General features: G+C 45.2%; 1 long non-coding RNA gene and 1 pseudogene across 1 annotated transcript; both read left to right on the forward strand.

Annotated features, from left to right (window-relative positions):
* The first annotated feature begins 1,135 nt into the window (after nt 1-1,135).
* On the forward strand, nt 1,136-2,162 carry LOC118702347. Its single transcript, XR_004982702.2, has 2 exons — nt 1,136-1,444; nt 1,962-2,162. It is a non-coding gene; the product is annotated as an uncharacterized LOC118702347 (long non-coding RNA).
* Nucleotides 2,163-2,702: 540 nt separating this feature from the next.
* LOC118702319 lies at nt 2,703-4,114 on the forward strand (annotated as a pseudogene).
* The last annotated feature ends 11,575 nt before the right edge of the window (nt 4,115-15,689 follow it).

The following is a 15,689-nucleotide window of genomic DNA, read 5'->3' on the forward strand; positions in this document are numbered from 1 at the left end:
TGGAGAGGGTCAGGTAGGTCCTCACCCTCCCACTTCCTGGGTCCTAATCTGAAGTTGATGGCAAAGCCCGACACCACCTGATCTCTCAGGTGCGGAGAGAACCTCCCTCATCACCCTGAGCAGACCTCCACCTTGACTGCCATCATCATCAGCCAATAGTATTTGGATACTTTCTTTTTAATGGTGGTCAGATGCTTTCCAGCTCTAGGGGAAAATGTGATTTCCCCTATGAAAAATTCTCTTCTCATTCTTCAATAGGAAAGTTCTTGAAATACCCCAGGAGGACCCACCGCCCAGTGAGGAAAACTCCAATCTGAAATATTTCACAGCAGCCCAGGCAAGGCCCATGTGCACAGATGTTAAATGACAGGGCCTTCAAGCCACAGGCTCACGACCATTGTCCCTGTGACCACCCCTTGTGCAGGAACATCTGGGCCCTGGGTGTCTATCCTATATTACCCACTGCTCCTGAACCATCTCCCTCTACAATGACTTAAAATCCAGTTCCCCAGTCCATGAGGCAGGAGCAACACCCTGAACAAATCTAAAGAGTACTTGAAGGGTGGGTTGCAGTAAAAACACGCATTTATTTGTCTCAGGTGATGGAAATGGTCCACAGGAGCTCAAGGAGGAGTGTGGGTGCCCTCTAGTGGCTTGTTCCTGCCTGAAGTGGAGAGAAAAGGACAGGAGAGTTGAGAGATTGGGGCTGAAGTCGGACAGAGGGCACATTCAGGTTCAGAAGGGGGCATAGTTAGACGTGATGACTGATGGCTGCCTTAGCTCACCGGCTGGAAGACTGGGTTGTGAAAGGGTGCGCCCACGAATCAGAGTGACACCAGTGGGATGTACTGCAAAGTCGGGTGAAGAAAATTCTGTAGACACTGGGAAGAGAAAATACCTCCTAACAAATCTAGATGCCATGCCATTAGACAGCCTGCTCTTACCATCTCAAGCATCTTAGCAGTAAATGCAGTCATTTCTATCATTAGGAAGGAACATCTTATTAAGAAGAAAATTACATCATAGGAGTTTCTCTTTATTTTCAGAATTATACACTGTGACATCATAACTTAAAAATGCATTTATGCCCCCCAAATGGACAGTGTCAGGTCTCCTTCCCAGCACCTGTGGCCCCTCTCTGAACTACAATACCTTTAATGTTCCCTCATTAAGGGGTTGGGTGGGGGTCTTTGTAGTATCCTCACCATTCGTCCCTCTACCTCTCATACTGGGCAGAATCTTTTGTCCACTCTTGGGTGTGATACTTAAACTGCTGATTTCTATTTCTGTCCTTTATCCATCCCATGTTGTGACAAGTGCCTTCTGCATGTGGTTTTTGATGGAAAACTTTCCAAAAAGTATTGCTTTGGCCCACCCTGAACAGACCTTCACCTTCAGTGCCATCATCATCAACCAGAAGCATTTGGACACTTTCTTTTCGATGGTGGTCTGCCAGGGTTCTTGTCCCAGCATTAGAAAGGGTTTTCACCAATCTGGATAAAAGAGCTGTGCATAAATTCAATAAGGAGTCCAAAGACAAAAGATAATTTTGAAAGGCATTGGGGGTCAGAGGAGCTTCAGCTAAAGGAGCTAAAGACTTCCCTCCTTGACTCAGGACCCCTGCTTGCTTTTATTAACACAATTTTTTCTAAGGCAAGGTGGAGATAATATACTTCAAAATATAAGGTTTCAAAGGATAGGGTTTACAGAAACATTGTCAGATTAGGGGAGAGCCTACAGCTGTTTAGGTATTTGGCCACAGGAGGCAATAACATGTAGATTAAGACGCCCTGAGCTGTCTGGCAGTAGCCAATCCTATTCAAGATTGGGGGAGATGCTTTTCCAGCCATTCCAACAGGTAAACTACATATGTGATTCGGCCCTTGTTGAGCCCCCCAAGCTTCACCAATCTTTTGATGAAACTCTTGTAATTATGACATGCTGGAATTGGCTCCTGGCAGTGGTCAGATGCTTTCCAGGGAAGATGTGACTCTCTCTGTCCAGTTATGAGTAACAAATGGACAGATGGAAATGGCATTAGTGTTCACAGAAGGTGACCTATGTGAACACTTAAAATCACAGGAGAATCCACATAAAGTCCACATTCTTGAACTAAAACATGGATCATGGGCGGCTTTCACCATTTCCTAAGAGCTAAACTACCAAAAGTGGTAATAATGAACTAGGGGGAAGAGGCGCTGCACAGGTTGAGCAGGGGAGAGGCTTGGAGGGGCCTTGAGGCTAGAGCAGAAGGCGGAACCGTAGGGCAGGGCAGGGCATGGTGGCCTCACAGGAAGGAACAGTGAGACCGAGAACAGAAGGAACGGTGGGGCCAGTGCTCTGTGAGACTGAGAAGGGTGGTTGGGCCGGGGCAGCTCAGTGGGGCTTCAGCCCCCCAGACACCAGATAGGGTGCTCCCAGTCTGTCCCAGCTAAGACCACACCCTGCCCCAGTCCAGGCCCTGCTTCTTCAGGACCTCACAAGGCTGCACAGTGCTGTGTCCCAGTGCTAGGGCAGGTAGCGAGGGTTGGGCCTGCTCCTGGGTGTAGATGGCAGGATTTCTATAGTATATCTAGTATAACTTCCAAATCTTGGCCTCTTATCCAACTTCAGCAGTCTCATCTCCACCATCTGGAGAATAAATGGGATATTTGCATGAATTCCAGACTCTGAACTGAAATAGATTGCAGTGTTCATATTCTCTTCTTCCTGTTATTAACAGCTCCTCAGAAAATTAAATGTCAATAGAAGACCGAGAAGCTCAGGAGGATGCATTGCTGGGCCTGGCGAGTATTTACGATGAAGATGAATTTAGAAAAGCAGGGTCTGTCCAAGGTGGAGAAACCAGGATCTACTTGGAATTGCCACAAAATTACAAGGTATTTGTGAGCGCTGTCTGCTCTCTGCAAGCACATGGACAACTTGTGAAAAGAACACTGTGGCAATGTGGTCCTGTTTTCCTGGAAGCAGTTTCTTAAGGAAGAGACCTTAGGGTACCTGAATATTTTCTCTCCTTTTGAGCTCAGAATTGGTTCTCAGGGGGAAAAAAAAATGCAGAGAAGTACAGCTCAAGCCTCTGGCAACACAGAGCTAGATTGTAGATTGTAGAGGAGCAGCTGGATCTGCTGTAGACCAAGAGGAAGTTGTGGATGAGAGAGCCGTGCAGGATGTGGAAACATTGTCAAATCTGATCCAGGAAATCTTGGACTTTGATCCAGCTCAGCAGATAAAATGATTTCACAGTAAATTGTTCCTGTGCAATATCTGTTCCTGTGAGAAGCAGAGTAGTGAATGCATGCACTTCTTGGAGTGCAGGCATGTGTACTGCAAGGCCTGTCTGCAGGACTACTTTGAAATCCAGATCAAAGGCGGCCAAGTTCAATGCCTCCACTGCCCAGAACCCAAGTGCCCTTCAGTGGTCAGGTCAATGAACTAGTAGAAGCAGAGTTATTTACCCGTTATGATCGGCTTCTTCTCCAGTCTATGTTGGACCTGATGGCATATGTGGTGTACTGCCCCCCACAACCCATGCTGCCAATTGCCTATGATGTAGGAGCCTGGCTGAACCATTGGACATCTGCTCCCACTGCAATTTTGCCTTCTGTACCTGAGGCAGATTGACCTACCATGGTGTCCCTCCACATAAGCTCACTGCAGAAGTTAGATGGATGTAGCAAGATGACTTGTACTGGTTGCATGCAGTATTTCTGCTGGATTTGCATGGGTTCTCTCCACCCCTAACGCAAACCCTCATAAACATTTCACGGACCCTGCTTCCCTGTGTTTTGACTGGTTTTTCTATGCTGCAGATGTTGAGGAATCTACTTGGGAATATGAGATTGAAGAAGATTAGTTCATTCCTCCTGCTCAAAACGTGGACATGAAATGGTTTGCCCTGATCTTTTGCTGAATATACAAAGTAACTTTGCAGGTATTTAGGGTTACCATTCATTCACTCTTCCAATGTAGAAGATAAGGAGAATGAGGTTTACATTTTCATGTGGCACTACTGGCTAAGGCACATTCAGACATTTTTCAATGTAGCATAATTGGGAAAATTATAAGCCAAAGGTTCAGAAAAGAAAACTAAAGAATATTAAATATTACTATGTTCTCAAAACTCTGAATAGTTAAACATTTAAATATTTATTTTCTTCCTCAAGTTTTCAGTAAGGAGAAAGGTCAAGAGTTCAACTTGTAGACTTTTTTTTTTTATCTTTGAGAGGCATCCCTTTAAATTTCTGTGGGAGTTTCCTTATGGCTGGGGTGGTTAGAAGCCTCATTAAAAGTGTACCGAGAGCCTGGTCTCACCTACTCCATGTTACATTCATTCCAACCTAAATTGCTGCTAAGTTCTTTTTGGAGGGAGCCCTTTAGAGCTGATTGGATGGTCCAGTATCTTTTTGGTCTACTGCTTTTCAGAATAGAAATTTATAATTTAAAAAATATTCTTTAATACCACAAACAATGTGGGTCACAGATATACCAGGTGATAAGTAGTTCACTGAAATTTGTGCATGGGGTTTAGAGGGAAGGGGTCCCTCAGCCTGGCCTGCACCTTCTTGCAATCCCAGACATCCCCCATGCAATCCAGGACTGCTGGCTCCTAACCACTCGCCTGCCGGGCAGTTCACTGCATGATAGGACCTGCCTGATCACTCCTAACTACCTCTGCCTTGGCCCCAGCACCATGGACGCAGATTTCCCTCATCCAGCCAGCCACAGGCAACCGAGACCTAGGCTTTCCTCCCTCCGGACTGGCCACAGGCACCCAGGACCTTGACTTTGTCTGGTCTATCTGGTCTAATTAGCATATTACACTTTTATTAGTATAGATACTGGCTCAGAAGAATTTTAGCCCTGTTCAGCTTTGTTGAGCAATAGAGCCTAGATTCAAAACAGTTGTTTTTGTCACCTTTCATTCTACATTCTCCTTCTGTTGGTAAGGACAATTTTAATATCAATACCATCAGCTCATATTTTTATTTCTATTGCTGGAGTAAGAAAAAGCCTATGTATTCCCAAGCTGAACACGCTGAGCTTCAAATTATGTGCTTTATGAACTCTACACTACTGTAGTTTAGTCCTAACTTTCTAAACTATTTTTATAGATCACTTCTAGTATGCTTTGGGAATTTGGTTTCCTGCCTTTCCCCCCCACTCCCTACCCCCACCCCACCCCCCACCCCCCCACCCCCCCCACAACAATACTATATTGGAGGATAATTTTGGTTTGCCTAGATCCTTATTTCAGGGTTTTGTTGGCTTTTTGAAAAATTGTCTTTTCTTTTGGTTTGAGTGGTTTAGTAGCAAAATAACATTTTTTTTTAAAAAAGGGCAGAACTCAACCACAGCTATGAAAATGTTATTTTTTCTTACCTTGTCACTGAAAAGTGGGGGATTATTTTTATCCATGTTATGTATGTGTGTCCAAAGAGTTAGCAGTGACTGTTTCTGGATGGTCAATGAGGGTGCTTAATCTTAAAAGTAAAAATTAATTGGAAATTGCTTTATTTTTAAAAATGAACTAGAAAAATAAAACCTGCATCCTAGTTATTGGTAAATTGAAAATGGTTGTTTTCCTTTAAAGAATATTCCAGTGCATTATTTTCATTTTACAATGATGTAAGAGTTCCCTTCCATCAAGAGGCTAGCTACAACTTTTAAAACAAGTTTTGGTGTTGACAGTAATACAGATGTCCTCCAACCCATAACCTCCACCCGTCCAACCAGCCCCAACCCCACCACAGGCCTTCACCCCATTATTGCCTGTGTCCATGGGCTATGCATGTATGATTTTTGGCTAATCCCTTGTTATCACCCCAACTCCCTCCTCTTTGAGATCTAGTCCATGTATCCATGACTCTGCACTTATTTTGTCAGTAGGAATCATCACCCTTTATTCCTTTATATATGAAAAGCAAGATTAGAGGAAGCTAGGGGATGCTCACCTAGATCCCAATACCTCCCACCAGGAGAAGGATGAGCTAATTCCTAAGCTCCCCTGGCCCTTAAGAGAGCGGTGTGTGCCCTGCATGCTGTCCCTGAGCCCTGGTGTCCTTGCATTCACTGCCACTGATTGGTGGGTTTGGCCCAAGGCAGAAAGAGTCCAGGCCCTCTTTAGGATCCAATCGGGGCCTTCCGGGCAGTTCACTGCATGAAAGTACCCACAGGGCTCTCACCTCTCAGGGCAGCTCCTGGGTGCTCCCAGGTGCACCCTGAGGCCACTTGCCACCCACCATGATAGGACCTGCCAGTCCCCACAGGTGGTGGTTACTCAGACCTGGAGGCCCTTTACCATGTGGCAGCCCTGATCCCAGAGCCTGCATCTGCCTCTGAAATCCAGGGAGTGACTGAGGGGTATGGTTTGGTCACTCGTCACTTTGAGTGCCTGCACCTTGTGCCACAGAGGCCATGCTGAGCAAGGAGGGAATCAAGAGTCTGAGGATGAGGGACCCTGTAGTGAGAGTAGGAGGCAGAGCCAGGGAACTGGCATCTAAGATAACCCCTGATGACAGATGAGAGGTCCAGTCCTTGTGCCAGGTAGAGACTTTTAACAGAAGCCTCATTCTAGCGACAATGTTAGTGAAGATGAGACAGAAGCCAGACTGATACCCAGCTCTGCCTGTCTGCACCCTCACATGGCTTCACAGACACCTTTAAGTAAATGATGGAAACCACACAATTAAAGCCTTGTACCTGACCTCTTATCCTACCACCTGTGACATCTGTGGTCAGAGCATGTTCCCTGGAGATCAGGGCCTGATGTCAGTATAAAAGGGGGCAGTAAGTACCCTAGTTTGTGCCAAAAAGGGAGGGCAGAGCTCTCCTAACAGTGAGGTGTCACACCCCCATTCATTCCTGCAAAATCACAGCCCTCCCCACCTCTGCCTGCTGAGTGGCATCTCATCCCCCAGGGTGAGTCTTGTTGACAGCCTGTGCCCTTCCTCTTCTCAGTGACACCTGACCTGGCACAAATTCTGGACTCTGGACCCAGGTGGAGTTACTAGCACAGGAGGAAGGAGCCCACCTTTACCTCAAAGGAAGTCAGGGGGCAAATCCCTGTGCCCAAAGGCCCTGATCTGTGGTGTCACCTGGCTGTGTTTCTGAAAACATCTCACCAGCCCATGATGTCCTGGGGAGCTTCCTGAGCAAGATGGGTCTGGACAACCCAGAATCCAGAGGGCTTCAACCTCAGAGGGGCTGAGGGTCCCGGGGAATGGGAGAGGCCTCCTCTCAAGGTCTCTTGCTGAGTCTCCAGATGGAGCTGCTCCAGATCCCAGACTCAGTGGGGAGGCCTAGAGCAAATGACAGTGAGGGACACAGGTGACTTGGATGCAGTGCCCCAATGCTATGATGGGAACACATGGTGCATCCTGAGCATCAGAATCCCACACCAGCACCCTCTACTGAAAGCCCCACAAAAGCCCTTCCTTGAAACCTCCTGGGTGAGTAGTTCCCCTGACACTGGAACCGGAGTCATCTGTGGACAACCACCACCCTCTCCCTGCACTCACCCTAATCTACAATAGGATGAAGTTGGGCAGCCTGGGACCCACAGTGACTGGCCACTTATCCTGGAGGCCAGAGCCCACCAGGTCTGCTCCCTGGTCAGCATTCCTGATGCAGCCACAGGTCAAATTATGCCCTCCAGGGGGCGACATTGGGACACACAGACAACAGGGAATTAACATAGGAACCTGGTTTTGATGAAGGAGAAGGGAAAGGAACCTGATGTCCATATCACAGACCTTTCTGGGCCCCTCCCATGTGTCCAAGCTCCTTCTAGGGGCTAGGAGCATCTGCTCTCTCAGGAAGAGTTGGGGACCTTGTGCAACTCCCCACTTCCTGCATCATACCACCATGGGGAAGGAAGGATGACCACAAGCAAGTTCCTCATGCAGAGGACAGAGGCTAACCGGCTTTGCCAACAGAAACAGAGAAGGAAGATTTTTCTAAAATCATGGCCCTCAAGAGCCAGGGAGCTCACAGCTACATGACCTCCCACCACAGCCCCCTTTTCCCAGGACATGCAGGACCCCTTATTCTCCTCTCCCTCGCTCCCCTCCCCTTCTCTCACTCCCCCCTCTCTCCCCCCCTACCCCCCCCCCACACACACACACACACACACACTGATGGTCCTACCAAGACTCCTAGTCCTGGGACTCTGTCCCTGGAAGCAGAAACCAGGCTGGTGACACCCGAAGACAGAGGTGGATCACCTCACTAATCATCATTCAGAAAACCCCTTTTTACTCCCAGAGTCACCTCTGAGACCTTCCTGTTGGGAAGAAATGCAACCTTCCCAGCAGTCTGAGAACACGGGGAAGGCGTGGTGCCAGCTGGGTTTCTGTGTCACACAAATAAACAATCCCCTGGGTTTGAGGATCCCTGGGGCTCTCTGTGTGGTGCTGACAGACCAATGGTCAGGACACAGCACAGGCCAAGGGTGAGGTTAAGTGGGTAATTGTCCTTTAAGGGAGCAGGGATCCCCATCAGCCTTGCCATTGAAAGTGCTTTGCAGGCCAGTATGAGCAGCATCTCCTGACAGCTAGTTAGATGGAGACTGTCGGGTCCACAGAACAACTTTTGAGTCACAATCTGCATTGTTAATAGACCCTCTCTGTGCACAGGAGAAGGGGAGTGGCTTCCCTATCCCCACATCACAGGGTCTTATTCTGGCTGGGCATCTACCTTAGATGGGCAGCTGCCAAAGCAGCATTTCTAAGGCATTTCATGGGCATTGAAACCTTTAGAAAGTTCTATATATGATACACAAAAAGGTGGCATCCCTGTGACAAGAATTCCTGATGCTGCCCCAGGCTTTTGCTCTGAAGATAAGAGCCAAATGGGGATGAGAGAAGCAGTGGGAAGGCTACTGTGCACTCCACACAGAGCTGTGGAAGATGCCCCGGATACGTGCACCCCAAGCTTCTGCTTGTCCAAGTGTGAGCAGTGGGATGGCACCAGGTGTTAACCTACAGAGTTAGGCTTTCAGTTCAGCAACCTTGGTACTTGACTTCAGCTAAGAGTCAAGAACTCAAACTGTAAGAGAGAGTTTATTTAGAAAGTCATGGAGGTAGAAGTGAGTTGTGGAAGAAATGGGCTCAGAAACTAGTTACAGAGGCAAAAGAAGGGCTCTTGAAGCTTAGGAGAAAGAGAACAAAGTTAAGCACCTTAAGGAAAGAAATGGGTAGGGAAAGGCACAAGTATGCCCCAGAGAGGAAGAAGAGAGACACTGTGTCCTACTTCTTTTTTTTTGGGGGGGGGGGGGGGGGGGAAATATGTGGGAGGGGGAGACGGGGCTTTCTTTCTATTAGTACCTATAAAATAAAAACAATTTATGAAAATATTCCCCTTTCTTAGCCGAAACCAGTTTGGCTCAGTGGATAGAGTGTCACCCTGCGGACTGAAGGGTCCTGGGTTCGGTTCCTGTCAGGAACATGTGCCTTGGTTGCAGGCACGTCCCGAGTGTGGGGTGTGCAGGAGGCAGCTAATTGATGTTTCTCTCTCATCTATGTTTCTGACTTTCTATCCCTCTCCCTTCCTCTCGTTAAAAAATCAATAAAAAATAGAAAAAATATATATTTCCCTTTTCAAGATAGAGAATCTTTGTAAAAAATACACACCCATAATTGTTACAATACATACCCTTGTATATACCTTGGACATTATAAAAGTATTTAAGAATCACATCCTATGAAAGTTAGGAAAAGAAACATTTTCTCCAATCTTGGTCATATATTGTGACATTCAAGTCCTTAAACTACATTGTTGAAATAAAATGTCTCTAGCTTCCAGGCCAAAGGGATTTAACTTTCAAGGCCCCATAGGTGCTTTTATTTGTGCAAGGTCAAGAACCGGGAGAAGGTTCCCAGAGCGTTAATTTACCTTAGGTAGGTCAAGCAGTGGTTTACTCTCCATACTTTATCATATATAATAACTAACAGGGTCAGAGGCAATAAGGCCACTGAAACCCATCTTTGGCAGGTCCCCTCCCTAGCATTCCTATTTAGGTAGTACGGCTCCTACAAGAGGATTTTTTTTTTTAAACAGGTCTTTATTGTTCAGATTATTACAAGTGTTCCTTCTCTCCCCCCCCCCCCAATAGCTCCCCTCCACCTGATTCCCAACCCCACCCCACGCCCTTACCCCCGCCACTGTCTTCATCCATAGGTATAAGATTTTTTTAAAAATATATTTTATTGATTTTGTACAGAGAAGAAGGGAGAGAGATAGAGAGTTAGAAACATCGATGAGAGAGAGACATCGATCAGCTGCCTCCTGCACACCCCCCGCTGGGGACATGCCCGCAACCAAAGTACATGCCCTTGACCGGAATCGAACCTGGGACCCCCCAGTCCCCAAGCCGACGCTCTATCCATTGAGCCAAACCGGTCTTGGCCATAGGTGTAAGATTTTTGTCCAATCTCTTCCCACACCCCTCAGATCTCTTTCTTCCTGTGAATTGTTAGTCCAATCCCTTTCTATGTCCCTGATTCTATTATATTCACCAGTTCATTTTGTTCTTCAGATTTTTTTTTATTCACTTGATTTCTAGATTCACTTGTTGGTAGGTATGTATTTGATGCCTTTTTGTTGTTCATAATTTTTTACCTTTACCTTTTTCTTCTTTGTCATCTTCTTAAAGAATACCCTTCAACATTTCATGTAATCCTGGTTTGGTGTTGATGAACTCATTTAGCTTATTCTTGTCTGTGAAGTTCTTTATCTGACCTTCAATTCTGAATGATAGCTTTACTGGGTAGAATGATCTTGGTTGTAGGTTCTTGTTCATCATTTTGAATATTTCTTGCCACTCGCTTCTGGCCTGCATAGTTTCTGTTTAGAAATGAGCTGGGCGCGGAGCTTGAAGATGGCGACCGAACAGTCGGACTTGTTCTGACTCTGGTCCCAGAACAGATAGAAACAGCGTCTGAGTCTCTCAGGGAATGTTGATTGGCAGCTAAGGGGCTTCGGAATTCTCTAGGAAGGTAAGGAAAGGTCCGCTGGACAGGATTTCCTGACCAAGAGGCCAGCACTGCCGCGGTTGCGGCAGCTCTCCCAGCGAGCTCTTGCGGAGAGAAGGCAGCGCCATCTTACCAGGAAAGGAGGAGCATCCCTGAGGCCTGGAAAAACACACAGCGGGGAGGTCCATCGAGCAGCTGAGAAGCCCAAATCGGCACGGGCGCGTGGAATCCGGGGAGTTCTTCGGTCACCCACGGAAAGGTCAGAGTTTGCGGGGACAGCCTAGGGGACCGGGGTCCCACGGCGCAGGCAGCTACGGTAGCCGGGGAGCTCCAACCCCTCCCTCAGGGTAGCCGGGAGCGCGCACTACCGGCCGCCGAGCAGCACCCAAAGAAGGCTGCAGCGACACCTAGTGCTGGGTTTGACGTAATCCTCCCCAGAAGCGGGACTTGTTTAAAACGCCACAGGTCACTGGACAGAGCGTTAAGAATCTCGGCTGTTTTGCCAAGGGCGGAACATCTGGACACCTTGGTGCCTGATCCCCTTCACCCCCTTGCTTCTGAATACTAGGGAAGGACTGCCCAGTTGGGCATATCCGGGGAAATTGCAGGGGGAAATTGCCTTCCTGGAAACAAGGGATCTGTACCAGAAGAGATAGTCTGGGAGCCAGCTGGCACCCTGCCAGCTAGAGCCATAGAGAGAGAAGGCCAGAGCAACCAAAAAGACTGGGAGGTCAAACCAGTAACACTGACACCTAAGAGCTGAATTACAAACTGCCCCCCTTTTTTTTTTTTTTTTTTTCCTTCTCTTTTCTTTTCTTTTATCTTTTAATTAATCAAAAATAAATGGACACAAATAACTAAGATATAGTCTACTTAAAATTAAGGATTACCTTACAAATCTGAGGTGCAGTGGAATGCTGGGAACTGCAAGACTTTCTGGGCCGAGAATCAGGAGTGCCAAATACATTAACAGAGGAAGTGAATGACCACTACTGGACATTTTTATGCTAATTTTACTATTATTTTATTTTCATTTTTTACCTCTTTTATTTAATCTTCATTTTTTATATCTTTTACTTAAGAAACGATTTTTTTTCCTTACTTGATTTTACCTTTTTAATTATTACATTTTTCAATCTCTATCATCACTATTACTACTGCTATTTTGCATTTTTTTTTTTTCCCCTCTTCAGTACCATTTTATTTTTTTCTTTATTTTACCTTGGGAGTAACCTTCATTCTATTTTAATCTCTACTATAGCATCATTCAACCCTATCTCAACTCGACCTTTACACCATCACTCTCTTGCTAAACTTTACCCTTTTAGTCTACGGTTTATCCTATCCCTTTCCGGCTTTAGTTTTTCCTCTATTCTTTCTGTATACCCCCTGCTAAAACTCTCACTATACTTATAGACCTATGTTCCAACCCCTGATCCAAGTGTATAAATACCAATCTCTGCACTATATTAACTAGTTAAAAAAAAAAAAAAGAAAGAAAGAAAAACTGTTCTCCCCTCTATCCTTTTCGCATTGTTTGTGTGAAGGTTGATTATTGTGAATTTTTAGGCTTGTTAGTGAAATTGTTATGCTTATTACTGTGTTGTTATTGTTGCTTTGTATTTTTTTTTTAAATACTCTGTTTTTGTTTGTATCTTTTACTTCTGTATATCATAGCCTTACTTAATAATAGGGGATATTGTAGTTTGTATTAATCTCCAAGTATTGTTACTGGCATTGGCTGGGTTCAGTGGTTGTTCTATGGCAGTTTTCTCCACATATATATAGTTTGTTTCCCATTTCTCTTTTAGTTTGCTTCTTCTCTCTCTTTCTCTCTCTCTCTCTCCTTTCTTTTTTTCCCTGTTTTCCAACATTATTTGGTCATTACTTTTTTTCCTCTTTTTCTATCTCTTTATCCCTCTTTTTTTATTTTATTTACTTAATTTTTTTTAATTTTAATTTTTACTTTTTTAAATTTTTCTTTATTTTATTTTTACCTTTCTTCCTTCTCTCCTATCCCCTAAGTTGCCTTTCTCTAGTGGTCACCTTTACTAAAGGTTATTAATATTGTAAGTACATTCCTGTTAAGTGCCTCTTGTGTTGTACCAGGTAGTGTTTGTATTTTGAAATTTTAAATCAACGCAGGAGAAGGAACACCACATAACCAGACATCCTGAGAAGAGAGGCCATGGGGAGACAAAAACATAGTCCGCACATGAAAGAAAAGCAGGCATCACCAGAAAAGGAAGTAATCGAGCCCGAGGTAAGCAGCCTACCAGAGCAAGAATTCAGAATAATGATCATAGGATGGCTAAAAAGAATGGAAGAGAAATTTGACAATAACCAAGAAGAAATGAGGAAGAACCATGAGGAACTGAAGAAGAACCATGAGGAATTGAAGAAGAACCAAGAAGAAATGAAAAATGACATTGCTACCATGAAGAACTCAATAGAAAGCATCAAGAGTAGACTAGAGGAAGCAGAGGACCGCATCAGTGAGCTAGAAGATAAGATGGAAAAAAATACCCAAGTAGAGCAGCTTCTAGAAAAAAAGATTAAAAAGCAGGAGGAGAGCCTACGGGAGCTTTGGGACATTACAAAACAAAATAATATTCGAATAATAGGGGTTCCAGAAGGAAAGGAAACTGAGGTAGACATGGAAAAAGTATTTCAAGAAATAATGACAGAAAACTTTCCTGAAATAGAGAAGAAAAAACCCACACAAATCCAAGATGCTCGCAGAGTCCCAAGCAAAATGAATCCCAGAAGACAGACTCCAAGGCACATTATAATCAAATTGGCAAACAACAATGACAAAGTAAGAATCTTAAAAGCAGCCAGAGAGAGACAGAAAGTTACATACAAAGGAACCCCCATCAGACTAGCAACTGATTTCTCAACAGAAACTTACCAGGCCAGAAGGGAATGGGATGAAATAGAAATCAGCTGACAGTTGTATGTGTACTCCCTAGCTGTTTTTCTCTTGCTGCTTGTAAGATTTCACTTTGTCTTTTGCTCTTGGTATCTTAATCATGGTGTGTCTTGGTGTATTCCTCTTTGGATTCCTCTTGTTAGGAGTCTTGTGCGCTTCCTGAACTTGTGGGTCTATTTCTTTCACCAAGTAGGGAAAGTTTTCTATCATTATTTCTTCCAATAAGCCTTCAATATCCTGCTCGCTCCCTTTTTCTGGCACCCCAAAAATCCAAATGTTGGTATGCTTTAAGCCCTCCCGGAGGCTCCTTACACTATCCTCACACTTTTGGATTCTTCTTTATTTTTGCCTCTGGCTGGGTGATTTTTGCTTTCTTATATTCCAGATCTTTGGTTTGGTTCTTAGGGCATGTTGATTTATAGTTGAGTTTCTATATATTCTTTATTCAGACTGTGTAAATAAATTAAGAGATTTAATTTAATTTCTGGTTGGTTCTTTTCCTTTTTTTTTTGTATTCTCATTAAGGTCCTTGAAGGTCTCACAAAGCTTCTTGGAGGTCTCATCAAGTTTCTCAAAGGTTTTTAGAAGATTCTTGAATAATCTTATAAATGTGATTCTGAACTGTGTGTTGTCCAGTAGTTTACTCTCCTCCATCTCTCCAATTATGTCATGCTTCTGTGTCTTCTCATTTTGTCTGCCTCCCTGTATTGATGAAGTTGCTTTGTGTGGTCAGTGACCTATAGAGGCCAGTAGCTCAGCTTCCCCAATCACCTGAGGTAGTTGCTTTTGCTATATCCCTTTGTGGGCTGAGTGCAAAGTCTTGGTATAGTTAAGCCTTGATTGCTGTTAACACATTGGGAGGAATTGACCTCCAGGCCAATTGTCTATCTATGAGGACCTGCTGTGCTGGAGATATGCCTTGTTTCAGTGGGGCTTTGGAGCTCACTGAGACCGTCTCCTGAATGTGTCACTTATGGGTGTGAGGGATTGAAACTGAGCACTAGAACTCTGGTTTCTGGGTCTCAGTGAGGTGCAGTTCAGCTACTCTCTGAGACCAGTACTGTCGCACGAGCTACAGTGTGAACTCATTGGATCTGTTTGTCCCAGGTTGCAATTTTGCTAAACTGCAACAGAGAGGGCCATTCATATGCAAAAGCTGCTGCTTGGAACTTGTGTGTGTTTGTAGGTTTTGCGGGGCGGAGTCTCAAGGCAGAGCCTCAGGGCGTCACTAGGCTGGGGTGTGGCCAACAGTTATGGCTGCCCATCTGCCGCCTCTCCAATGGCCCCCTGGTGTCCCCGTGTCTCCATGTCTCCCCGCGTCTCACACCACAGCACAGCAAACAATCTCAGTTCTGCAAACAAGCCAGACTCACTTTCCTACCTGATGGCAGACAGTCTAGCCCAGGGGTCGGCAACCTTTAAGACATAAAGAGCCACTTGGACCTGTTTTCAAAGGAAAAAAAAAAAAAAACCTGGGAGCCGCAAAACCATTGCGACATTTAAAACAAATATAACACTGCATATATTGTTTCTTACCTTAATGCTATATACCGGATCGTGCAGAAAAAGGGTTTTTTCACTTAACAAGAGCAGCATGCGGCTCCGGAGCCGCAGGTTGCCAACACCTGGTCTAGCCTCTCCCCAGAAACTGGATTTCAGAGAGATCAGGAGCTTGTCTCTCTTTGGATTGAAGAAAGCACCGCCCTCCGCCAGACGGGATCCACTGCCAGCCTGTATCGTGTCCACACCCTCCTACCTCAGTTTTTCAGCACTTCTGCCTGGATTCT

This window comes from Pipistrellus kuhlii, unplaced genomic scaffold (genome assembly GCF_014108245.1).
Source record: "Pipistrellus kuhlii isolate mPipKuh1 unplaced genomic scaffold, mPipKuh1.p scaffold_m20_p_38, whole genome shotgun sequence".
In the NCBI taxonomy this organism is placed as follows: domain Eukaryota; kingdom Metazoa; phylum Chordata; class Mammalia; order Chiroptera; family Vespertilionidae; genus Pipistrellus; species Pipistrellus kuhlii.